Consider the following 26,615-nt stretch of genomic DNA (forward strand, 5'->3'; position numbering starts at 1 on the left):
AAATTGCATTCAATTATATAGGTTGCATACATCAACAAATAAAGTGCATTAGTGCTGAGTAATGCTGCATACACACGATCGGAATTTCCAATGAAAAAATTCTGATGGACTTTTTTCATCGGAAATTCTGATCATGTGTGGGCCCCATCGGACTTTTTTTCGTCTGTGTTTAGAAAAAACTATAGAAAATTCCTATCGTCTGTGTGCATTGAACTTCATTTTTCTCGGCTCGTCGTAGTGTTTTACGCCACCGCGTTTTGGACGGTCGGAATTTGGTCTGACAGTGTGTATACAAGACAGCTTGAACGGAATTCCTACAACAAATTACATCAGATTTTAGGCCATCGAAAATTCTGATTGCGTGTACGGGGCATAAGTGTTAATAATGCTACAAGAACATCGCAGTGTTTAAAGATAATTAATCAATAAACAAAGTGCAAAATAACAATCGACAACTTATACACATTTAGAAACAAAATGTGATCGGTTTGAGAGAGTCCATAAAGTCTTGTGATGAAACTACTCAGGACTTACACCAGGGGTGCCCAACCAGTGGCCCGGGGGCCACATGTGGCCCGCGACCTCCTGCTCTGGGATGGAATAGAATGAAATACTGTTATTAAAAGTCAGTTTATTACTAAAATCACAGTGTATATATGGGCATATCTTTTCTGCAAAGGTTACTTGGCTGCTTTCAAACTAATCCACAGATGCAAAGCAGTGCACCTGCTGGTTACCTGCACTGAGCCATAGACTTCTGTTATTACCTGCGAGTTTGGTGAGCTTTCTGAAAGTGCACCAAACCTGCAGAATAAAATAGAAGTCTATTACAAAGTGCAGAGAAACCAAAGGTACACGGCGTTGCACCCGCAGTGCAGGTAAACCTCAGCGCATCAGTGTGAAAACGCGCTTCAAAAGGTTGGACACCCCTGGCTTACACCATCACCATTGCCAACAGCCAACAAGAAGTCACCCGGTGAATAAGGTATAAATTCCTACTCATCAGACCACCATGACCCCTTTAGCTAAAAAGGAAGGTCAGGTGGAGCTTTAAAGGTTATGGATCTGCTTCTGTTTTCTAGTGCACACCAAAAAAAATCATGGGATCTGGTTGTTATTCCACCACAATGTAGTTCATAAATCAAATAAAAAAAGCAGGGCCATAGCATAATACCGTTTATTAAAACAAGTGCTTAAAACATAAGAAAAATGGCTGCTTACTTTAAAATGTGTCTAGCCTCGGCACTAGAGGAATACTGCGTCTGTTACCAACTCGAGATAAGAAGCAGCTGTCCCGCTCGTGCTGTATTGGACTAGCGTTCTTTCCACCGCTGTGGTATCCAGAAACCGGAAGTGGCCGGAAGAGGAAACGTGACGCCTCAACGTACGTTTCGTCGTAATGACGTCATCAGGAAGTGTGAAGAGGAAGCTTCCCCAAAATAGACACCTCAGCAATAATAAAATGTTCTCATTAGAATGGGGGAAGGCTATTATCTGTATCTAAAAATAAAATGAGACAAATTCAAAGAATCAAATAAATATAATGTCCAGTTCACCATCCATAAAAACTAAAAAGTCCCACTGATGTGCTTGAATAATGAAATAACCCATGTGATGCTCTACTCCAAATAAGCGATTCAATGGTGCTCCAGACAGAGAAAGTGAGAGAGATCCTCAGCAAACCCCTTTGGAAAGCACAAACCCACCAGAGCATAGATGTATTGCTCTTAATCACCTAAATAGAATTCCTCCACTCCTCTCTCTGGACCCAAGCTCCACAGAACATGGTTGTAATATACTCAGTTGCAGGTATTCATCCTCCAATACACTGAACACACCAGTCCACACTTATAGGATGAAGGAGAAACATAGAAAGAAAGTGACGCCGCCACGCCGCTCTTAGAGGAAGGGCTTCTGTTTTTTCCAGCCGGCTAATTTATATGCTTTTAAAACTTTGTGTTATTGTAAGTACAATACTTTTACTTTTATTAAACTAGTCTTGACCTTATTACCCTATGGTCCCTCTCCTTCCTTTTACGTTGGTCCAAATGCATTACGCAGCCAAGGAGTTTATGATACGCTAGGGAAGTGTCCTGGGGGTCTTGTCAGTGTTCTGTTATCCCTATCCTGCAAGCAAGTTAAAGGCCGCGGCTGGGTTATAGCCAAATGCGTGTGTTTGCTTGCTTCTGGTAAGCAGCCATTTGATTTACGGTGGTGGTCACTCCTGCATCAAGCACATTGGTGTCACTATGTAAGGCATATGGACTATTCTGGAACCCATGGTCGTTTTGACACATTGATTTTTACTAGTGTATGAGACACAACACATGTGTATGTCATACAAAGACTGTTATGTACCAATATTTGATATCATCCTAAGGACTGATGTGACTTTTTTAATGTATTGGCGCAGCTTTTTCGCTTTTATAGAAAGGAATTAATTGCTTACAATTGCCCAAAAAATTATTAAAAATTAAAACATAAGAAACACACTCACATGATTTGGTGCCTTGATTCTGTCGGTACTAACATACCGGGCTTAATAATGTAGAGGAATCACGGCCGCTCTGTTTGTCATCTGAGACTGCCTGCATTCCAAAGTGCACTCACAAGATCCAAAACACCCGAAAATTAAAGGGGTTGTAAAGGTTTGTTTTTTATTTTCTAAATAGGTTCCTTTAAGCTAGTGCATTGTTGGCTCACTTACCTTTTCCTTCAATTTCCCTTCTAAATGTTTTTTTTTTCTTTGTTTTCTTTGTCTGAATTTCTCACTTCCTGTTCCTCCTCAGTAAGCTGTTCTGGCTGACTAACCCCCAGCCAGAACGTCTCGGATGATGGGGGCAAGCTTACTGAGGATAAATGGGAAGTGAGAAATTCAGACAAAGAAAAAAAACATTTAGAAGGGAAATCGAAGGAAAAGGTAAGTGAACCAACAATGCTCTAGCTTAAAGGAACCTATTTAGAAAATAAAAAACAAACCTTTACAACCCCTGTAACTCACAGCCGGTTGGATTCACCCCAATGCATTTCGCCCAGTTGGCTTCCTCAGGAGGGCTCATATGTTATTTTTAGATTCACTTAATTGATGTTAGTGATACTTACTTTTTTATTGGTGATTTTACCGTTGCCTTGGTATGTATTTTCCTAATTTTACACATACGTTTTGTGGTTAAGCTAGCAGATGAAAATGTGTTTACCTAACAACTTTACCTCACAATTTTTGTTGGGGTTTAGCACTGCCTGTTTTATAAAAACTACAATTTCTGTCTGACTTTTATTATTGTAATGTCCCTGAAAAGGACGTGGTAAGAAATCTCACCAATGAGGGCACAAACAGCAAACAAGGTTTGTCTAGAGGTACACTTTTGGGGTGCAAATTCTGTTTTTTGATTGGGCTAAGGAATTAGAGGGCTGTACGCAGGGAAGGGAAGAGAAGGGCTGAGGGGCTATAGATGACACCCCCAGCCTTTCCATGTTTAGTGATAGTTTTGGTTTCACTCTCGCTGCGTAAGGGGTGCTGTTAGAAAGTCAGGAGGAGGGAGCTCCCTCTTTGTATCCTGAGGCTATCTGAAAAAGAGGGGGAAGGGGGCCTTATAGTGAGTGAGTGAGTGAGTGAGTGAGGGAAAAACTTATTTAGCGCTGCATGAACTGAATTGCCTCTGGGCGCACGTTTGTCCATTTCTCCTTTGAACTCAAAAGAGATGGGTTTTGATATTTCTCCTAAAGGCCAAGTGATTCTCCTCCAACCGAATGCTGGTTGGTAGAGCGTTCCATAGTCTAGGGCCTTGGACCGCAAATCTTCTTTCTCCTTTGGACTTGTAACTGGCTTTGGGTATCTGGAGGAGATTTTGGTTGGTGGATCGCAGAACGCGATTGGGGTTGTAGGCTTTTATTTTTTCGCATAGATATTGGGGGGCATTTCCCAGAATGCCTCAACCTCCCTCTGCCGATGATAACGTTTGCCCTGGAATGTATACCCTAATTTTTCTTTCTTTTCCTTACCCTCTAACCCCCACCCCTTTTTTTCCTCTCTCTCTTCTTTTTTTTTTTGGTTAAGTTTGAGGTTACTTTTAAAAAGAAAAAAAAAAGAAAGTCAGGAGGCTTTGAGATCGGAATTTCTTTTCATCTTCAAGAAATACCAAGAACATACTTCCCTAGTAAAGCCTGAAAGAAACTACTACTACATTGGGGTCCACTTCTGAGTACAAGCGAAGTTGGAGAGTTTTCACTGCTTGTGGTTTTTGTTAAAGAAAAACTCCATCTTTCCATACCCTTTACATCAGGGGTGCCCAACCAGTGGCCCGGGGGCCACATGTGGCCCGCAGAGCCCTCTGATGTGGCCCACGACCTCCTGCTCTGGGATGGCTGGTTGGCAAGCCCAGATTGCAGGTTGCTGACCTGCCATCCAAGAGCATCAGTGTTGTAAATGAAGCCAAAGATAGAGGAAGCAAACGGCTTTTCAGAAAGTGCACCACACCTGCAGGATATAATAGACGTCTATGGCAAAGTGCAGCTAACTGGTGGGAAAACCACAGGTACACTGTGCCGCAATAGAATGCAGACCATCAGTGTAAAAGCAGCCTTTGGCCTTTTTCACATGATCGGTCTGACCCAATCGCACCCTGCATTTACCTCTATGGAGCAGCAGATGTAAACAGACTTTTGTCCATTTACAATTGCCTACCACCAATCCGATCTGCTAAAAAAAAACAGAAGTGGATCTGCCCCCTTCTATATGATTGGATCGGAGGGCCCATAGAGTAGATTGGGCTGTGTCTGTTTCTGCTTTGCATATGCAGACTTAACACAGACCTGTCATCTGCCCACTCCGCTCATTGTGGCCCGTGACTGGTTACTAAGTCGCTTAAGTGGCCCTCGGCCTTCAAAAGGTTGGACACCCCTGCTTTACATAGTTTGTTTGTTCACTATGTCCCTCACTAACCATTCTATCAATGAATACAAAGCTTCATCTGATTGGCTGAGTCAGAGGTTGTGACATAATCAGCACACCTCTCTGACTCAGCCAGAAGAAGTTTTGTATTCATTGAGAGAGTACATGGCCTGCACTGAGTGGCTGAGCCACACTGCGGTGGACACTTCTGTGCCCAGGGTATGAGACAGGAAGTCTTGGCTCGCACCCAGAACACAGTGTGGTATGCCGCATGTAGCCCCAGCTACATACAGTTTATACCGCACATCCAACGGCCTCACAGGTTACTGCGGGACACAGTTCGTCTGGGCCAGTTTGATAAAGTGTGTCGAAAGATCAAGGTTTTCTTTTAAGCAGCAAGTTGCTATGCTACTCATGCAAACTGGGTCTCAGGAAATATGTCTTTTGCACTTTTGGATAGAATGAAAGACAGATTGGCATATGCTGGATTCTGGACATTGTATCACAGCCTCTTGCAGGACCAACTTCCTTTGTGGCTCTTAGATATCACGTGACTGAAATCCAAGAGCCAGAAAACATGAAGGATGCATCCCAATAAATCTTGTCCTTTAGGAACACCCATCTTTCATCATGCACAGTATAATTTTCATGGTACACTTCTTCTTTTCCCACAAAAATCCCATGAAATGGCTAGTTCGTTCGGCTTCTTTCGGCTACTCGTGACGCGATAGATGCAACCATCGGAAGCCTGTCGGAAGACTGTCAATCAAATAGGAACGCCCAATCCCGAAGACCATACCCGGAAGCGGCGGAGAAGAACGCTCTCTAAAACGGTAAGTACTGCTTCGATTTTAAAAAAAATACCCGATTCCCCTTGACAAAATGAGCATCAATCTAATCTTAATTTTTTTTTCGGGTGAACTCCCGCTTTAATGTTGATTGGACCCTGGGCAAACAATTTCTTGGGGCCATCCAGGCAATTTTGCTCTCAACCTACTTGGAGACATACAATAAAAATCAGCTAGACTTAAAATCAGTTTACTGTATCAGATCAGGTAGTGTTTGCGATTGGTTGCCAGAGGTTTCAGCATATCATTACCACTTACTGACTGGTTGCTAGAGGTTACAGCACACATTATTTAAATAGAGAGAAAGAAATGTATCATCACGCAGAGTGGTATTGCGGATACATTGAGATAATAATTGTGCCGCATCCTAATATAAATGTTAAAGAGGAAGAATGCATACTTAATGAAGGCTGTTGAAGAAGCGTGATGACGCGCGAAACATGTCAAGTCTACCAAGTTTTTCGCACCAACGTTCCATTAAGTATAGTGGTTAACTAACCCTTCAAAATTACCTGTACACATAAACAGACTTTATGTTCGTTCTGAAAGGGTTTTGTTATATAATTTATTCCACTACCTTCATGTTTTCTGTTTGGTGTTGAAATGCTGTTTTAAGTATGACGATATAATTAGTTCGTGGGGAACTGTTTTTCTATGCTAATTGTATCAAATAAAACTTTTTATATTTTTTGACAATATTTTGTCTTATTACTGTGCCCATAAAGTCCATGAATAGCCCTTTGCATTCTTCCTCTTTAACACAGCACACATTATGGCTCACTGATTAGGTGCTAGAGGTTACAGCACATGATTTCTTCTTGTTGATTGGTTGCTAGAGATTACAGTACAGTAATACTGCTCACTAATTGTTTGCACATCATCTCTTCACTGCAGAGGGGCATGATATACATATGAATGGCACCTCTATTTACATATGAATGCCACCGTTATTTACATATCAATTCCGCCGGCCTCAGCTATTTACATATAAATGCAGTTGCTATTTACATATAAATGCTCCCATTATTTAAATATGAATGACGGTTATGTACATGTAAACACAGGGTCTGCAGGTGAGTCATCTGTACACGACAATAGGGCAGAGCTGGGCAGCGTTAGTAGCAGCACTTCACACTGAGATATCAGGACACAGCACAGGATTAAAACTTCAAGGCACAAGGCAATTTAAACTGGGATAGTTGGCAAGTATGAGGCAGCTGCAACAATGACAGGGCCCAGGGCAGCTGCCCTTTTTGCCCTGCCTTAAAGATGGCTCTGAACATCTAGCTAACATGCAATGAACGGATGGGAGCTGATTTGCAAGTCACAGGAGTGATGGTCCACTAGAGGATCAAAATGTATCCCACTCTCCAACAAATAAATAAAAGTTGCTCTTTGAGGATGGCGATCACGCTGGACTGACTCCATCAGTCAGGCTGGGTTCACACCTATGCAAATTGGATGTGGGTTTTCTCTGCATCCAATTTGCATGCCAGGAGATTTTGACCGACTCGTTATGGAGCTGGTTCACATATCTCCATAGCGGCTGTAGAGCGGCTTGCACAGGAATGCTGTGTGTCTTTGGCTCAATTTCAGAGCCGAATTCAGGCAAAAAATTTCGGCCCTGATTCGTCCCTCAAACAGAGAACAGGGGCGCACCAAACCCCTGCTGTGAATCGCATCCATCGGAGGTATAAACCCAGCCTTACTGTGTGTAAGTAGGTGAAAATGTTGTTGGGTAGGGAGGACTACTTTCTCAAGACTTGAAAGGAGGTGGTGGTGGGCCGTATTGGTGCCCGGGTTGCTGCCTCAGGATACGGCCTTATTGCTGACTCTGCATGCAATCTAGGAGATTGGATGTAAAAGAGCGCCCAGTATCCAGTAAATGTGGGTTTGAAAAGACACTGGGGTAGATCCACGTACAACGGCGCATTATTGTGCCGGGCGTAGCATATCTAAGATACACTACGCCGCTGTAACTTACTTTTTGTTGCTTCGAATCCTCAACAAATTTGCGCCGTAAGTTACGGCGGCGTAGTGTATCTCTTGCGGAGTAAGGGCGCGGAATTCAAATGGATGTAATGGGGGCGTGTTTTATGTAAATACGTTGTGACCCGACGTAAACAACGTTTTTTTAACTGCGCATGCGCCGTCCCTGGGGGTATCCCAGTGCGCATGCTCGAAATTTGACCGGAAGAAGCCAATGCTTACGACGGTGACGTCATTCTACGCAAATTCCTATTCGCGAACGACTTACGCAAACGATGTAAAAAATTCAAAATTGTACGCGGGAACGACGTCCATACTTAACATTGAGTACGCCTCAGAACAGCAGCTTTAACTATATGCCGGATAAAGCCGAACGAAAACTACGTAAAAAATGCACGGGCCGACGTACGTTCATGGATCGCCGTAACTAGCTAATTTGCATACTCAACACGTATTTCTACGGGAACGCCACCTAGCGGCCGCCGAAAAATTGCAGCTTAGATCCGACGGCGTACTAAGACGTACGCCTGTCGGATCGATCCCAGATGCCATCGTATCTTGTTTTGTGGATACAAAACAAAGATACGACACGGGAAATTTCAAATTACGCCGGCGTATCAGTAGATACGCCGGCGTAATCCTTTTGTGGATCTGCCCCACTATATTTAGGGTAGCAATAAATTAAATCAAGCTGTGTTTCGGGGGAACAGAGACTCCTATTTCTTCAGGGCTGTTCAAAAAATACAAATAAATAAAAATCTGCTTTGGAATTAATCGATTTTTGCTATATGCTAGTATAGTAAAATAAAATATGTAGAGAGTCTGATATTTCAGTTGCAAGAGCTTGGAATCTTGATTTTCAAGCACATGTCAACCACAATTACATATTAACAACAACAAAAAAGGGAACAAAAAAAGTACTAGGCGTTCTGCCAAGAGGTCCAGTGCTGCAAAATCTTCATTTTAACAATATATAATCAAGGCTTTAAAATGGCCATTTATGTTTCTTTTTTTTGCAACCACCTTCACTGCAGTGAAAACAGCCGGGGAGAGCTGCTTTAAATGCCATAATTATAGTCAGCCAAGTGGTACATGTACTAAAGTATATTACTTTTCATTTTGTTGTGCACAAAGAACCCAATAAGGGTCCTTTCACATGGGCTGTGTCTGGTTTGTTCGGCAGGGGAAAACAGGTCCCCGGCTGAATTGGAGCATACCGAAGGAATGTCACTTTTGTGACATTCATGCTTTTCGTTTCCATTTCACATTTGGCAGTGGGTCTTTCTGGATCTTTGTGCAATCGATGGGTGGCTGGACGAAAAAGGACTTTATATCAGAGCTCTCATGCTTAGGTCCATAAAAATGGAAAAGGAGGCAGCCTTATGGGAACCCGCATGTAAATGATCTACTGCCAATTCATCTTGATTAAGTCTGAAAAAATTAAAAAAGAATGCAGTCAACTTCAGTTTTTTTTTCAGGACCTGAACAAACTTGGAGGTAAGTGGATGTAAATGGATGCATGGCAGCTAAGATCTGCCTGCTCATATACTTACATGGAGCTTATTATCAGGTCTGATAGAGTAACCAGTATCCATCATATTGCAGCTGTAACTACGATTGGAAAGTTCTCCAAGTTCACTCTAGGGCCTATTTGCACTGTGCATTGCATTAATGTACGCATGCTATCACCATATTTGCATAGGCTGACGATTTGTGGGAGGGGGGATTCGGGGAGAAAAGAGAATTTTTACTAGAAGTAAGATTTGTGGGGAAGATTTGTGCTGGGGGGAGGATATGGGGGGGGGTCAAGGATTTGTCCTAGAAATAGGGAGATGATTTGTGCTGGCTAGTGTTGAGCGGAATACGCCATATTCGATTTCGCGATATATCACGAATATATAGCCGAATATTCGTGAAATATTCGCTAAAATCGAATATTCGTGATATTTTATCAAAAAAAAATTTTGAGAAATTTCGCTAATGCGAATGCGAAACTGATTGCGAAATTTCGCTAATGCAAATGCGAAATTGATTGCGAAATTTTGAAACATTAAATTTCACCTGCCCTTTGGAAAAAGTGTGGTTTTACGTAATGGACCCTGCAACTAACAAGGTATTAATAAAATAAATACATTATTATATAGATTTGAGGGTTTACTTTGACCAATTTGTATATTGATTAGTTTAATAAATATTGAATAACCATAGATTTGGAAAATACAAGTAAACCGTTTACGTTGACATCTCTTAAATGTCTTTATGTTAAACAGTTATTATTCTCATTAAAGAGGTGAAATGCAAATGATGACACGGGACAAAAGATGGAAAATTCTTTGAAGATGTGATACACTGGAAAAACGCACAGAAACACTCCACTCTCTCCTATGACAACTGTGGTAGGAGAACTCTGATTGGCTCTGATGCAAAAGAAGGGCGGAGAAAGTATTCGCGAATATTCGGAAATCTAATATTCGCGATTGCGAATATTCGGCAACATAAAAGGATCGCCTCAGCTTAGCTACTCGGCCCAGGGTCTCTAATCATACCAGCAATGCTTTTAGACGTCGATGGAGATCACTAGGATGTGATCTGTTTTAAAAATAAAATTGAAAAAATACGAATATTCGGAATAGCGAATATTGGCCACGAAATTCGAGTTATTCGCGAATATTCGAATATGCCATATTCGTAACGAATATTCGCAATGCGAATATTCGTGAGCAACACTAGTGCTGGCAGGGGGCATATGGGCCAGGAATTGTACTAGAAGGTGGATTTGGGAGGGGGGATTTATGATAAAAGGGGAAAATAATTTTTGCTGGGAGAAGGAATCTGAAAGGGAAGATTTGTGCTAAGGGAGAAAGGAGTATTGGTTTTGGAGGATTTGTAGGGGGAAATTCAAGGGAGAAGATGTGTACTGGGATAGCAAAGGGGAGGGGTGTGGTCCTGGGAAGGGGAATTAGAGGGGGGTGGAGGGGGATTTGTACTGGGAGGAGGAAAGTATTTGTGCTGTGAGGTGGTTTTGGGGGAAGGATTGTATTAGAAGGGATGGATTTGTGCCAAGAGAGAGGAGGTAATTTGTGTCGGCAGGAGGAATTTGGGAAGGTAGAGGATTTGTGCTGAGAAGGAGGACTTAGGGGGAATAAGGTTTGTTCTGGGAGTGGGGATGAGGAAAAGGAGGATTTGTGCTGGTGGGGGAGGGGTGGAGGATTTGTGCTGGGAGGGGTGCAGCATATTAGTGCTGGATTTTTTTGGGGGGGTGGGGGCTGAGGGGATTTTTTCTATAAGGATGGGGGAGAACATTGCTTGCAGACGGAAATGTTGCACTCTCCTGAGCCCTACACATTACGCTAACCCCCCCCCCCTTCTGACTTCTATACTCTTTTTGTTTTATACTGCTGACCCCCTCTATGCATTACACACTCCGGCCTCCTTCATTCTGTGCATTACATACTCCAGATGACGACTTGTTAGTCTAAACATGTCGGGTGGACCTTTCTACTAGCATCGCTCATGTACTTGCATTTATATCTGATAAGCCTACTTACGATCATCCAAATGTGAGTGTATATTTTAATCTTTTATTAAATATTACTCTAAAACAGTATCATGCTATGCAAGTTTTTTTATTACATTTTGCATGTTACATGAATAACGAGCCTCTGTTCTCTACATGAAATTGTGTTATATACCTTCTGCATTCCACTGATGTCCAAGTCTAATGATGTTTATTAACCAGTTTGGATCCAGGACCAGCTGTACCCATTGGGTCTACTGACCAATAAGCCTTTTATGACTTGGGTGGTATACGCCTCTCTAAGTCAGCGGCATTTGGTAAGCCTCTCCCTATCATCGGTGGTGGTGTCTTCAGCTGTCTTTCCATCTTGAGGGTCACGTACACCTGTGGTTGGATACTTTTGTTCAGATTTGTACAGATACACTTTTACACTTATACACTTTCCATATCCACATATTGCTGTTTTTTACATTCTCCTGACCCTTAAGCTCTGTGCATTGCACACCCCTGACCCACTGTTTACCACTACGTGGTGCGCATGCTGCAACACTACTCTCCCTGGGGTACCAAAAAGGTGCCTACATTTTCTTACAATCCAAGCAACACCCCTGGCGCTGAGAAAAATTATAATTTAACCACACCCACTTTTCACTGGTGACTCCCTAAAGCAGGGATATGCAATTAGCGGACCTCCAGCTGTTGCCAAACTACAAGTCCCATGAGGCATAGCCAGACTCTGACAGCATCAAGCATGACACCCAGAGGCAGAGGCATGATGGGACTTGTAGTTTGGCAACAGCTGGAGGTCCGCTAATTGCTTATCCCTGCCCTAAAGTATCCCTTTTTCTCAAGTTGGGAGTGATTGTTAAACATATATAAAATACATGAGGTGATTTTAACATCTGCAATGGGTGTTTAGTAATCGTATGTGACCCAGGTCTGATAAATTGTATTAATAGTCAGCTTCTCAGTAACAAATCCTCCCCCACCCACTGCGCTGAAGGCCCTCTTTGACATGACACATTGCAGGCTGGTACCTTGAATGCCTATTGAGTAACCAGAATGTTGATCCAGTGTTTGGTGGGTCCTTGGACCACGTATCTGTGGTCATGTGTACCCTGCCACTGAAAAATGGTCCAACAACACAGACACTTTACATTTTACATGCTGGGGGAGAGGAGGAATGGCCACCTGGGTAAAATAATGACAACAAGGTACCTGTCACTGTGGTATAGCACCAGTCATAGGCTTTTGGAATGGGTGGATTCCATGAGCTAGATTGGAAGCAGTTTTGCCAAGCTACCATTAAGGTGTTAAAGTGGAGGTTCACCCAAAATATAAATTTTTAACATTAGATTTAGGCTAATTAAGGGGAGCAGAAATGGGTATTTTTTTTTAAATCAATGCCGTACTTACCGTTGTAGAGATAGATGTTCTCCCGCCGCTTCCGGGTATGGGCTGCGGGACTGGGTGTTCCTATTTGATTGACAGCCTTCCAAACCGTCGCATACAGCGCGTCACCAGTTTCCGAAAGTAGCCGAACTTCAGTGCGCAGGCGCCGTATAGAGCCACACCGACGTTCGGCTTCTTTCGGCAACTGGTGACGCGCTGTATGCGACCGTCGGAAGGCTGTCAATCAAATAGGAATGCCCAGTCCCGAAGATCATACCCGGAAGCGGCGGGAGAACATCTATCTCTAAAATGGTAAGTACGGCATTGATTTTAAAAAAAATACCCGTTTCTGCTCTCCTTAATTAGCCTCAATCTAATGTTAGAACATTTTTTTCGGGTGAACTCCCGCTTTAAAGCGGAGGTTCACCCTATTAGGTCACTTTGTTTGATATAACAGTCCCCCCGGTGTGCCTGACGATTTGGCGGTTCCAAAAAAATATAAAAATCTACATACCCCCTTTTCAGCATCTCGAGCAGGCACATCCGGGTTGTAGGGGTTCGGGAATGGGCGTGTCGGCTAGCTCCGCAAAGGATTTTGGGAGCTAACACGTGTGTCTCTGGACGGTGACGAGACACAGCAGCTAGAGAAGCAATCTCGCGATCTTTCGAACGTCACCTGACTGCACGCGGTCAGGTGACGGTCATGTGACCGGGGGCGGATACAATTCTCCCATAGTAAACATAAATTTATATGCTAGGCACAGCGGGGAGTGTCCTTTTCAGGACGCTGCCGGCCGTTGTCCTAGCAACTCAGCAGTGTTGACGGCGCGCCTCGCCGTCACACTGCGCATGCGCGGGATAGAGCGGTGAATGCTGGGACAGCATTCACCGCATCCCGGAAGATCCTGCAGGACGGCTTCAGAGTGCCAGTAGTAAAGATGGCAATGTCCATCAGAAAATTTTATAAAATATCTTTCTGGGCGATATCGTAGTGCTAGCGGCAGCGAGGATGAGACTGGTGAGTACTATTTTCTATGTACCACCAGCGTGACAAAAAGCTCTTTAAAAAAAACTGTTTTCCCGCGGAACTCCCGCTTTGAGCAGTGAGATTTAATGGGAACATAAATCCTAATGCAGCTGCAGAAGAGGCATCTGCATTGGATAGGGTACTGATGGAGATGGTTGGGTGGGTGTAGGAGAATGCCTTTGCTTGATTCCCTAAACATGGCCCTATGACGCTCTTTCCCACTTAACATGGCATATCCTAAACTTCTCAAATCCCTTGTGAGCCTTTTCTCCCTCCCTTATTGGAGGCCGCTGGTGCAACAGGAGAATGGTGTGTGTGTGGGTCGGGTGGGTGATTATGCAAAGTGAGGATTGGGGTGGAGGGATGCAAGTCTTTTTGCTGTCGACTTGTCTCAGAGGTGCTCCTCTGTAGTGCAGAGTTGTCTTTCCTCGTGCCTTTAGTACCCAACTCCTTGACGCCAGTTTGTGGTGCTATTCCGAAATTATCAGAAGAGGAGGAGGAGGAAGACGAGGATGCTTTAGTATCAATTGCAGACAACTGTCTGGTCAGTGGCTGGGAGAAGGAAGAAGGAAAGGGCTTTGTCAGCCACTCAGCTACAGTACCTCGTTCCTGTACTGCGGCTGTATAGCATGACTGCTCAGAGACAGAAAAGGCAGCCCTTGCTCTGCCTCATGATCAGCCTTTCTCAGGCTTTCATTAGAGGTTGCTTAGGGATTCCTCGAGCAATGAGCAATTTCTGCCCTTCAGATAATTAACCACTGTGGAAAATGTACTTTTTATCTATTGGTAATGAGGAAATGTTTCCAGTAACCACAAATTTAGGGACTATTCTTCCAAGTGACCATCACACTAATGTCCGATGAGCTGTAGATAAAGTATTTATTAGCAGGGGTTCCTTGAGACCAGCTATTTCAAGGGTTCCTCCACCTTAAAGTGGTTATAAAGTCTTGAGCCTCGTACACACGATCAGTCAATCCGATGAGAACGGTCTGATGGACCGTTGTCGTCGGTTAACCGATGAAGCTGACTGATGGTCCGTCGTGCCCACACACCATAGGTTAAATAACCGATCGTGTCAGAACGCGGTGACGTAAAACACAACGACGTGCTGAAAAAAACGAAGTTCAATGCTTCGACTTGATTCTGAGCATGCGTGGATTTTTGACCGATGGTCGTGCCTACTAACGATCGTTTTTTTTTCCTATCGGTTAGGTATTCATTGGTTAAATTTAAAACAAGATTGCTTTTTTTTAACCTATGGATAAATAACCGATGGGGCCCACACACGATCGGTTTGGTCCGATGAAAACGGTCCATCAGACCATTGTCCTCTGGTTAACCTATCGTGTGTACGAGGCCTAAAGGTGTTTTTTTTTTTTTGTTACCTTAATGCATTTTCTGCATTAAAGTGGATGTAAACCAGATTTTTTTTTTGATGTCACAATGTACAGAATAAGATTTCCTATCATCTGTGCCCAGTATTGCCACACAGAGTTAATCCAGCTCTGAGCCATCCTATTTTATTGTTCAGTGAAATAAAACGGGCTTACAGAGAAAAACCTTAATCAGTTCTGCCCCCTAGCTATGAGTGACAAGTTATTTACATATCTCATGCACTAGCCTGGAGACAGGCATTATTTTTTAATTCCCACCCTCACTCCTTTTCTGAAGTCATGTGGTTACTTTTCTGGATTTTGACTGGATGTTAGTGATCATAGCAGCGTTTAGTGCAAGGAATACATAGGAGGTGGACGGGGAGTCTATTGACATCACGACTCCACCCACAGAGCTCCAGACAACAGACCCACCCACAGAATCTGCAGTTTTTCAGTTCTTATAACAGACAGAGGGGAAGCATTTGACAGGTAAGGATACATGCAGGAGGCATCTATATCCTTATAGATCAGCACTATGGCAGTAGTTTAGAAAGAATGAGAGTGGGTTTACATCCACTTTAAGATAAAAAAAACTTCCACTGTGTGTTCCACCCTCCCTAAATTCCTAACTCCTGTATTGATTCAGCTCTATTTCCGGATTCAGGTCTTCTCTCCCTCTTCTTGGTCTCATAGGCTTTTCAGAGAACAGCGGGAGCCATTGACTCCTTCTGCTTTCAGTAAAAGCCAATGAGAAGGGAGTGGAGGTGTGTTGCCATGCAGCACTTTGTGTCTATGGTCCAGCTCGGGAAGGACGCAGGCTGGAGGGTAAGTAGAGCTTGGAATTTTTCCTTGGCCTTTTTTTAACATACATTGCCCTCCAATGCTTCTTACTGCAAAGGTCAGTTATAAGTGGCTAACTTTTTGTATGGTAGATATATTGGTCAGGAAACACACTGATACCTTTGCAGCCATAGTGCTATGTGCTGGGTGTTCAGTATGCCCCTTTACCTTTAAGGAGGGGTGGGCTCCCTCCAGTCCATCTGCCCTCTATCTATCCATCAGAATGCATGTGCTTCCACTGTGGAGCCTCTTAATAGTTAGAGGTAGGAACTACAGGTAACAGGATGCCTTGCCAGGGGCTTGTAGCTTACGCATGTACCATATTTATCGGCGTATACCGCGCACTATTTTGCTCAAAATCGTGGGTGCGCGGTATACGCTGATACCCGCTTTCCCGCGCTGAATTTGAATACTGCGCCGGCATATACCGAGCGCAGTACACTCATGTATCTTTTGGCAGTTTCGGCGCCTCTCGCTCTGACGTCCTGGACGTACAGGACGTCAGCGCGAGAGTAGCCGAGCCTGCCCGACGATACACGAGTGTACTGCGCTCGGGGAGGACGCCGCAGAAGGACGCCGGACCCGACGAAAAGGGCACCCGAAGCCGCAGACGGACGCCGGACCCGACGAGGCCGCCGATGGCCCTCGCGGAAGACACCAAAACTGTAAGCACAAAAAATCTTTTTTTCACAGGAATTCGGGGCAAGTTTAGGGGTGCGCGCTATACCCCGATAAATACGGTATTTGAAAATGTGTGCAGACTAAAACCCTGTTTTTAATGCATATTGTTACATAGGGTTTATAATTTGGTATGTCGCAGGCTGATCGACAAGTAGAGCTTGGAATTTTCTTTGGATTTTTCCTTGGCCTTTTTTGACATATGTTGCGCTCCAATGCTCCTTGCTGCAAATGCCAGTTATAGGTAGGGGCAGTGGCATTTTTTTGTACCATCTGCCGCAATAATAAGTTGATTGCTATGAGGACAGACACAGGAGAGGCATAGCGGAGAGTGCCAGTGGGTTGCCCCAGAAGAAGAGGTAAGAAGCAGCTCTGTGCGATACCATTGCATAGAGAAGATAAGTATAAACATGTTTATTATTTCTGATTCCGGGAGGTGGGGGTGGGGTTTCTGATCAGGTGACAACTGTGATTGGCTATCACAGTGGCCACATGATCAGAAAGCTCCGATCGTAAGTAGAGATCAGGAGCTTTCCGTTAGCTGCTGGTAACTGTTGGAAGCCGCAGGGCACACTTTCTCGGCACAGCTGTGTTTGGATTCTGGCATCGTGAAGGGATTACAGTATTCTCCCCAGAACATAATTTCAAAGATTGGTGTTTTACTGTTGTGACGAGACCCTTTGCTCGCTCGGTTCTGCTCTCCCGACACTCCTCTGCTACTATTGAGTCAGCTTGCAGATGCAACGTCTGATGGTTCGGTCATCCAAGGCTCCGGGATCCGAACTACAGCTATGTGCCTTTCGGGATCCATAAGAACAAAACACCAGGCAGGCTGTATGTAAGTTTAAACAGGACTCTTTTTATTTTCAAGTACACAGCACACTTTTATACAGAATTTGGAACATCCCACCCCCAACAACCGCTTTCCTATTGGTCAATTGTAAAGTATATGCAGTCCTCACTCAGGTCCTCCTTAACCATGCAAATGAGGACTTGGAATAGTCAACAGGGATTGGTCCAATAGCTTGGATAGAAAGACTGTTATGTGTATTGAGACAGAAGCCCCAGGGGGTAATCAATGTACACAATAGCCCCGTCTATTTAACATGACTTAATTACTACCTCTGAGAGGTTACATTCCTTTAGATAATAACATGCAAATTCAATACTCCTGACAGGAGACTTCTGACCTTTAGAACAATACAAAGTATTTTAGCGTAAACACATACATCTTCAAACACACATAATAGATTCAATTAGCCTTCAATCCACAATTTTAGACAGACGGACTGTCTCTGACAGAAGATATTTACACCTGATAATCAAAAGGCTTTAAAACAGGGTTATCACATAATGGACAATGAAATGTCTCAGTATATCCTGTAATACATGAATTAGGATTTCAAGTAGAAACACTCCAGTACTCCAACGTCCATGACAACTGTCTCCCTCAAAATTGCATTCAAAGGACCCTCTCCCTGCTGTACTGCACATTGTTTTTTTTTAATACTGCCACAAGAGTATAGTGTAATACTGCCACAATTTCATTTTGTTTGTCAAATGTCCTCAATGGCAATACCCACCTCCTCACCTTTTCTTTTTTTTTTTTTCGCAGTGGCTTGCTAACTTTGGATTTGCCAAATTTCAAGTAGGATTCAACCACAGACGAATCAAGCCTGGGCAGATTCAATCATCCCTATTCAATAATCAATATAAAAAAAAACATCCCGAGCAACGCTTGTAGACTGCATAGAGACTTCAGAAGATCAGCAGCACTGAGATGCAAAAAAAATTGCAATAAGGATACACAATGCTTTAGCAAACTAAATGTAATTCTAGTTTACATCACTTTAAAATCTATTTCACAATGTTGATTCAAAATATAGTATATACTTGTCCTTTAATAAATCAGAAAATGCATTGTATTTTTATTGACTTTTTCCATCACTTGGAAACGTGCAATCAACTTAATCGAAGGTGCATAGTCACAATCTTCTGACACTCTGCCTGGGGTCATCTAAACTCTTCAGTATTTAATGCTCCCTATAACAATGTATGAGAGTCTACAATCCAGACAACTGATCTCTGTGGGGACTCAGATTTCTGTACTCATTGATACTTTTTGTTTTGCTTTGATTGTTTCCCTTTAGTCTATTGCATAGGCTTGCTTGTCAGTACACTTGAAAATTACATGTGATCAGCATGATAGATTTTCTTTGTAAAGATGTTTTCATGCTTTTACAAGTCCTGGTTTCTTTATGACAGCTTCTCCGTAAAGTCACTTCCTCACATCCAGTCACATGTGCTTCTGGTGAAAACTATAAGCCAGTGCCCAATTTATAAGGGGGCAAAAGAAGCAATTGCCCCAGGCCCATTGGGACTTATTGAAGGGCTATCTGCAAGGTCTTCTTATCTCCCAGATCTCTAAAATTAAACAACGTTCAAAAAAATGGGAAAGGTTACTAGCTGATAAGGTGTTACAGGCTGAACGCCACTATGGGCCAGATTCAGTAAGAGTTATCAATAGATACGCCGACCTAACTCGGAATTTGCGCTGTCCTAAGTTTAAGTGTATTCTCAAACAGAGATACACTTAAACCTATTTAAGATACGATGGCTTGCGCCGTCCTATCTTAGGGTGCAATATTTAGGCTGACCGCTAGGTGGCGCTTCCATTGCGGTCGGCGTAGAATATGTAAATCACTAGATACGCCTATTCACGAACGTACGTCTGCCCGTCGTAGTAAAGATACGCCGTTTCCGTAAGAGATAGGCCGCCTAAAGATAAACATGCCCCCTAGGTGGCGTAGCCAATGTTAAGTATGGCCGTCGTTCCCACGTCGAAATTTGAAAATTTTACGTCGTTTGCGTAAGTCGTCCGTGAATAGGGATTTACGTCCACATCGAAACCAATAGGCCTGTGCGGCTAACTTTGCCGCAATGCACACTGGGATATGTAGGCGGACGGCACATGCGCTGTTTCCAAAAAAACGTCAATCACGTCAGGTCAACACAAATTAACATAGAACATGCCCCCTCAGCCTATTTTGAATAAGGCGCCCTTACGCCCGCTCGCTTTAGGCTACGCCGCCGTAACTTAGCAGGCAAGTACTTTGTGAATCATGTACTTGCTTCGCTAACTTACGGCGGCGTAGTGTAAACACGATACACTACGCCACCGCAAAGTTAGGGCGGGCTATGTGAATCTAGCCCTATGTTACTAATACTGAAATTCAATTAAATTCAAAGCCAACAAAGGTATGCCTCTGTGGACTTGCTAAAAAGCAGAGCAAAAATGATTTTTTCTTCAACAATCATATTTTGAGGAAGGGGAAGGTACAGGGCACCTTCTAGCTACTATAGCGAAGGCTCAGAGACCATCAACTTTTGTATTAGAGATGCCACTCTCCTCGAATGAAAAAGCAACCATTACTCCAGATTAGGGATGAGCCGAACACCCCCCGGTTTGGTTCGCAGCAGAACATACAAACAGGCAAAAAATTTGTTCTAACACGCGCACACCGTTAAAGTCTATGAGACACAAACATAAAAAATCAAAAGTGCTCATTTTAAAGATTAATATGCAAGTTATTGTCATAAAAAGTGTTTGGGCACTGTATTAATGCAAAACAAGTTTTAAAAAAGTTTTTTTCGAGAGCAGGAATTTTAATAATGCTTAAAGCGGAGCTCCACCCTAAAGTGGAACTCACGCTGATCGAAACCCTCCCCCCCTCCGGTGTCACATTTGACACCTTTCAGGGGGAGGGGGGTGCAGATACCTGTCTAGAGACAGGTATTTGCACCCACTTTCGGACACACAGTTTCAGGTTTTTTTGCGGGCAGAACGTCACCTCCCGTTGTGCTCTGGGAACACTTGGCTCCCGGAGCACAGCGGGAGCCAATCGGCGGCGCAGCACAACTCGCGCATGCGCCGTAGGGAACCGGGTAGTGAAGCCAGGGCGCTTCACTTCCTGGTTCCCTCACTGAGGATGGCGGGGGGAGCAGCAGAGTGACGAGCGATCGCTCGTCCTCTGCTGCAGACGGCGCTGGACTCCAGGACAGGTAAGTGTCCTAATATTAAAAGTCAGCAGCTGCAGTATTTGTAGCTGCTGGCTTTTAATTTAGTGACACATCCGCTTTAAAGTGAAACAAAAAAAGTGAAGTATTCCTCAAAATTTCGTACCTGTTTTTTTTATAGTATGCCTGTAAAGTAGCGCATGTTTCCCGTGTTTATAACAGTCTCTGCACAAAATTACATTTCTAAACTACTCTATAATGAATTGTCTGTCCCGCAATACAGATAAAAGTCATTGAAAAAAAAAAAAAACGACATGGGTTCCCCCCAGTCCATTTACCAGGCCCTTTGGGTCTGGTATGAATATTAAGGGGAACCCCGAACCAAGATTAAAAAAAAATGCATGGGGGTCCCCCCCAAATTCTATTTTAGGCCCTTCGGGTCTGGTATGGATATTAAGGGGAACCCTCACAAAGCTAAGTGCATTTTCTCTTTGTAAAGAGAGTTTTTAGCTTGGTCAAATTAGGTGCCTTCAATCATTTAATCATTCAATCATGTGCACGCGAAAAATCCTGTTTTTCACATTCTTTTGTACTTAACTAGGTATTCACATTTGCGCTTTGTTTTATCTAATTCACCAAGATAAACTGAAATGAACTTTGAAAGTATACAAGCTCAGGTCTTTTAATAAATTTGAGTCTGCTTTTCTAAAAAATAGAAAATTGCATTTTGAACTGTGGTGCTACAGGAGGATCTTGAAAATCAGCTGGATAGAGAGGATGCAAAAAGTTAGTGACGCAAAACCATGTCTGTTGGAAGAAATATTGAAGAGAAAATTTAAATTTTTTGACCAAAGTGCAAGAAACTTGGCTGGGAAGGAGCTATGCAAGTTTGTGGAAGAGAGTAGAGTAATGCTGCGTACACACGATCGGTTAAACGGATGAGAATGGTCTGATGGACCGTTTTCATCGGTCAAAACCGATCGTGTGTGGGTGCCATCGGTTATTTATCCATAGGTTAAAAAAAGCCAACTTGTTTTAAATTTAACCGATGGATTCCTAACCGATAGAAAAAAAACAATCGTTAGTAGGCACGACCATCGGTTAAAACTCCACGAATCAAGTCGACGCATGCTTGGAAGAATTGAACTTCGATTTTTTTAGCACGTCGTTGTGTTTTACGTCACCGCGTTCTGACACGATCGGTTATTTAACCGATGGTGTGTAGGCGCAACGGACCATCAGTCAGCTTCATCGGTTAACCGATGAAAACGGTCCATCGGTCCGTTCTCATCGGATGGACTGATCATGTGTACACGACATAAGAAAAGGAAAGGAAGAAGAATAACACGTTGTTAGATTTTAAATGTATTGATATTATGTTATAAAGGTCTCTGAATCAATGCTTAAACATGGTAGCATTTGAAGGTTTGTTAAAGACAAACGAAGGTCAATGTAGGTTAGGCCATATCTATTCTTGAAACATACGTCAAGAAGGAGGTTGGAGATGTTACTTAAAAATACCTAAGTGGGTGTGAACGATCATCGTAACCTTGTTTGGAAACGAGCCAATTGTGCTTAGTTAGCTGTTAAACCTGTATAAATGTACACGTGGTAAGCATAGTAAGTTAGGATTTCCTGGGTCTCCCGGCCCGACAGGAGAGATGGGGGGAGGGAGGACCCTCTCCCAAGCAAGAGAGATCAAATCATCTTAACATCTATTTCCTCCTTCTGTAACTTTGTGATGCCTACCTGCCATGATGTCTGCAACAACGTAACAATGTAAGCATAAGCTGTCTGTTTGCTGTCATAATCGTTGGAAGAATAAACCATCATATAATGAAGTTATGTCTGAATATTTTGGAAGCAACGCCTGGATAGGAAGAGGTTTTTGACAACACATCGCATGACACCTGTTAGAGGCATATGTCCACTATGTCCTCTGTTCTATCTCTGTCCCCTCTTCCCCGTGCCCCCCGGCATTTTACATTTGGCGATTGCCAGCCAGACTGGTCATTTTTTTTCCTAAAGCCTTGACAAGGGGGAAATGAAGAAATGAAGTCAAAAATGTTCTTTCAAGCCTTGAAGAAAAATACGACCACAGAACCTAGCAAAACAGGCGTTTGTTTTCCAACAGAAGATGAGAAGGCTCTAAAACACAGGGTGAGTTTTTATTTGTTTTCTCACCTGTCAGTATGCTTGTAGCTTACGAGCAGAAGAAAAAAAAAAAAAAAAACTTACACGAGGCTAACAAGCTATTTTGGACAGAAGGTTTCAAGATATCATGGAAAATCCATTGAGGACTTTCAGGTTATGGAGAAAAATCGTAGACGTTTACGTACGTGGAGACTGCCAAGAAGATTTTAAGAAATAGAATCTAAAACTTCACGTTATATTTAAGGCCACCATTGTAGTCACACAGGCAGATGTACACTTTGAGTGAGCTATTGAAAGTCGGGATTTTGATGTTTGAACGGTCCAAGAATACACTATACATTATACATTCCTTTCGCATACACAAAAAGGAGAAAGACATTATTTTTACGCACGCATCTTTACATTTGTTTACTTGAGGCTACTTTACAGCTTAAATAAACATTTACACTAACACGTGAGCCAAAAGGAACGGAAAAAGAACAAAAATAAAAAGAAGGCGGGCCAGAGGAAAAAGACAAGAACTGTTAGAAAATGAATTCTTCAAAGAAAATAAGGACATTATTCTTCCAAGAAAAGCAACGTATGAAGATACAGCAACATGAAAATGCAACAAGAAAAATCACCAAAGATAGACAATGTAACAAACAAACGAAAGAAACTAAAGTTAAGAAGACAAAGTTAAAGGACATTGCATCTCTTGTTTTTTTAAGTGTACACAGGAAAATCATTCTAAACAAGGGGTAAATATGTTTTTTATATAAGTGGGTTAACATGGGATGGTTAAAAATCTCAAGGTTCACAAGTATATCTCAGTAATATTCGGGAATTTATATATTCTATATATATATATATGTGCAGGCATGTAAACAGTAGTGGGGTAATTAATTAATTAATACCAGAGTGTAAGAAGTTCTTTAATAAGGAAATTAAGTTTAATGCTGCATATATATGTTTAGGAATATTTTAGCCTAAAAACAACAGAAATGTGTTATTGCATGTCATCAAAGCACAAACAGAGGCAGAAGTTTAAGGAAAAACTATTAATTAAGATTATGTAAGAACTGTATAAAATTCAGTTAATGGAAAACAACAAGGTATTTAGTATTTAGCAAAAATAGAAGAAAAAACTATTGTTAAAAGTTTTTATAATTGACTATTTCAGATGAGAATGAGAATTTTGTTTGGAGGAATTTTCTCAGGAAAATGGCCAATTCACAGTTCATTAGGCTGGAACTAATCTGTGAAGTTTCATGAGATTTTCTCCTAAACAATGTTTTGTCATTACTAGAATCAAAGTCATTTTATATTGTTATGTACATAATTTTTAGCAGATGTACAAACCTAATATGATTTAAAATTTTGAAAAAAGGTTAAAAATTGTAAAAACGATAAAAAGAGATTGGCTGACAATTGTATAGTGAATGGTAGCTAAGACTGACGGTGACAGATCTTTCTCTGAGAGTGTGTCATTAACAGAGAAATGGAGGTCGAGTTACTAAGCAGATGGTCAGTCATGACAAGGGTTTTTTCCCCTATGGATCTGAACACGTTAGTGTTTAAACTTTTTTCAGAAATCTGAAATAAAGTTTCATGGATGGAAAAAATATTTAATAAGGTATTACTAAGTACTAACTAAAGTAATTGTTTTAAAAAAACACGTGGATTTTACACCATTTGTTAAAGGTGTTATTTTTAAACATGAGGTGTCAACACAAGACTTTGATTAAGCTTTTGTCTGAGTGACAACTGGATGTTAAAAAGTAAGGTCAGTTGAAGCTAAAATTATGCAGTGTAATAAGCCACAATTATGCAAGTAAATCATGCAAAGGTTACTTTATCAATTTTTCAGTGGATATTTATTGAGAGGGTTTTTGTGCTTTTATTAAATGGATCCAGGAGGCACAGATGAAACTTTCTGAGTATCTGTCTACACTGAAAAAGTGATCTTAAGACTTGTTTGTTTAGCAGTCAGAGTGACAGGGCATGTGGTTACAATTAACCATACTGTATAAGTTGGTTAAAAAGGAAAAATACTTAAACATGATTTAAGTTTCTTTCTGAAAAAAAAAGATATTTAGGATACCCAACCTAAATGTTCTTTTGCAAAATTAAAGCAATTATAAGTAAAGTAAAGTAAAGAAAAATACAATAATCTGATAAAAATATTACTTTTACAAAATAAAAATTAGTCACAGAATAAAAAGGGGGACGATGAAAATTTTTGTCTCAGTACAGACTGATAATGAAGATAAAATTCATTGTAAAAATAATTGATTTCCAACAATAATGGATAGAGTTATTTTTAAATGAAAATATTTATTTTTGCATATCCAGGTACCTGACAGATTGACTGACAAATTGATTAATTGATTTTTTTTGAGCTAATGAAAGAAATTTTGAACTACTCATTATTAGAGCATTTTTGTCATCAAACTTCTTGAATATTGTTTTATTATGTTTATAGAGCAATCCAAAAGGCAAAGAGTGATCTGATACTATAAAGTATTGAGAGATTTGCAATATATGTAGATTGAGTATATTAGATTTTTTTCACCTGCTGAAGGAGTATACAAGTATATTTTTAGTTAATTTTTGATAAAATTAATTGAGGTAATTCTAGGAAAAAAATTATATATTTTTAATGAAAGCTAAGTTATGAACTTTGTCACATTCCATTGGGGTTGTTTTCAAACCATGGAATCAGATAATGATTTTTTCATTTTTTTAGGACAGGTGATGAAGGACGTGTATGCAATTTTAGTATTTGATAAAGTTATTGTTTCTTATCATCTTTAGTACCCTGATATTATAGAACGCTACAATAGTATTTTAAAGTCTAAATAGGGTAAGATGATTCAAGAAAAGGTAAATACTAAGTGACTTATTTACCTGTTATATTTTTTGTTTAAAACCTTTTCTAAAGTAAGGGTTGGTTACATTTTTTTGAGTTAATGACAGGATGAAGAATGTCTGTTCTTCTATGTTTTTTTAAAATTAGCATATGTAGTTATTTGCAATCTGTTGAATAGGACAAAGTACAAGTATAGGAATTTCAGAAGTTTGTTCACAAAATATGGCTAGGCCTTTGCTAAATTTAAATAGAGATTATGTTTTGAATAAGATTTCTATTTTTTATGAGTATGTTTCATAATTTATTCCAGTAGCAAAAGTTATGGTTAGGAATTATAGATTTAAAGGTACCACGGATGTCAATAGGAATGCCAACTGAAATCTCAGATTTCAATTGGGAAGGTTATTTTATTTTTTGGATACTTCCATGACCATGAAACAAGCACAACTAAAAATTCTATTTTGGTTATTACTTCTAGTTTTTTCAAATTATTTTTTGATTATGTTATCAAGGATCAACATTTTTGGATGAACTTCAATGATTTATTCATATGGACTTACATCAAAAGTGACATATTGATCGATTGATCATTATGTAAGGGGGAGTTGGAATGTAATTCTAATATAGGAATTTTTTGAATTTTTTGAAATATGGAAAAATAGTTGTTATATTTTGGTTTCTAAATCTTTTATAAGAATACATATTGATACACATAAAATTATTATTTCACATAGAATAATTAATTTTTTATAAATTTTTATAGAACACATAACTTGGGAAAATTGGATGGATAGTTTGTTATTACAAGAATGTATAACAAAGTATACATTTGAAGTATTAATATAGTTAAAAAAACATACAGGCTTGTGTGGAAGAAAAAGATTTTAAAGTATCTAAACAGAATTATTGTCTAATTAAATAATATGGAACATTGAAAAATAAATAAAAGAGAGTTGCTTGCTGGTCATGGATAGATAAATAAATTATATGGATAGATAAATAAATAAATTAGATGGATAAATAAATAAATATAAA

General features: G+C 41.1%; 1 long non-coding RNA gene across 1 annotated transcript in view; it reads left to right on the forward strand.

Annotated features, from left to right (window-relative positions):
* Positions 1 to 18,418, forward strand: part of LOC120918670 — a 91,385-nt gene extending 72,967 nt beyond the window's left edge. Inside the window, exons 2-3 of the long non-coding RNA XR_005744463.1 lie at positions 11,188 to 11,288; positions 18,174 to 18,418. This is a non-coding gene — a long non-coding RNA (uncharacterized LOC120918670). The remainder of the gene's footprint in view (positions 1 to 11,187; positions 11,289 to 18,173) is intronic.
* The last annotated feature ends 8,197 nt before the right edge of the window (positions 18,419 to 26,615 follow it).

Source organism: Rana temporaria, chromosome 12 (assembly GCF_905171775.1).
Source record: "Rana temporaria chromosome 12, aRanTem1.1, whole genome shotgun sequence".
In the NCBI taxonomy this organism is placed as follows: domain Eukaryota; kingdom Metazoa; phylum Chordata; class Amphibia; order Anura; family Ranidae; genus Rana; species Rana temporaria.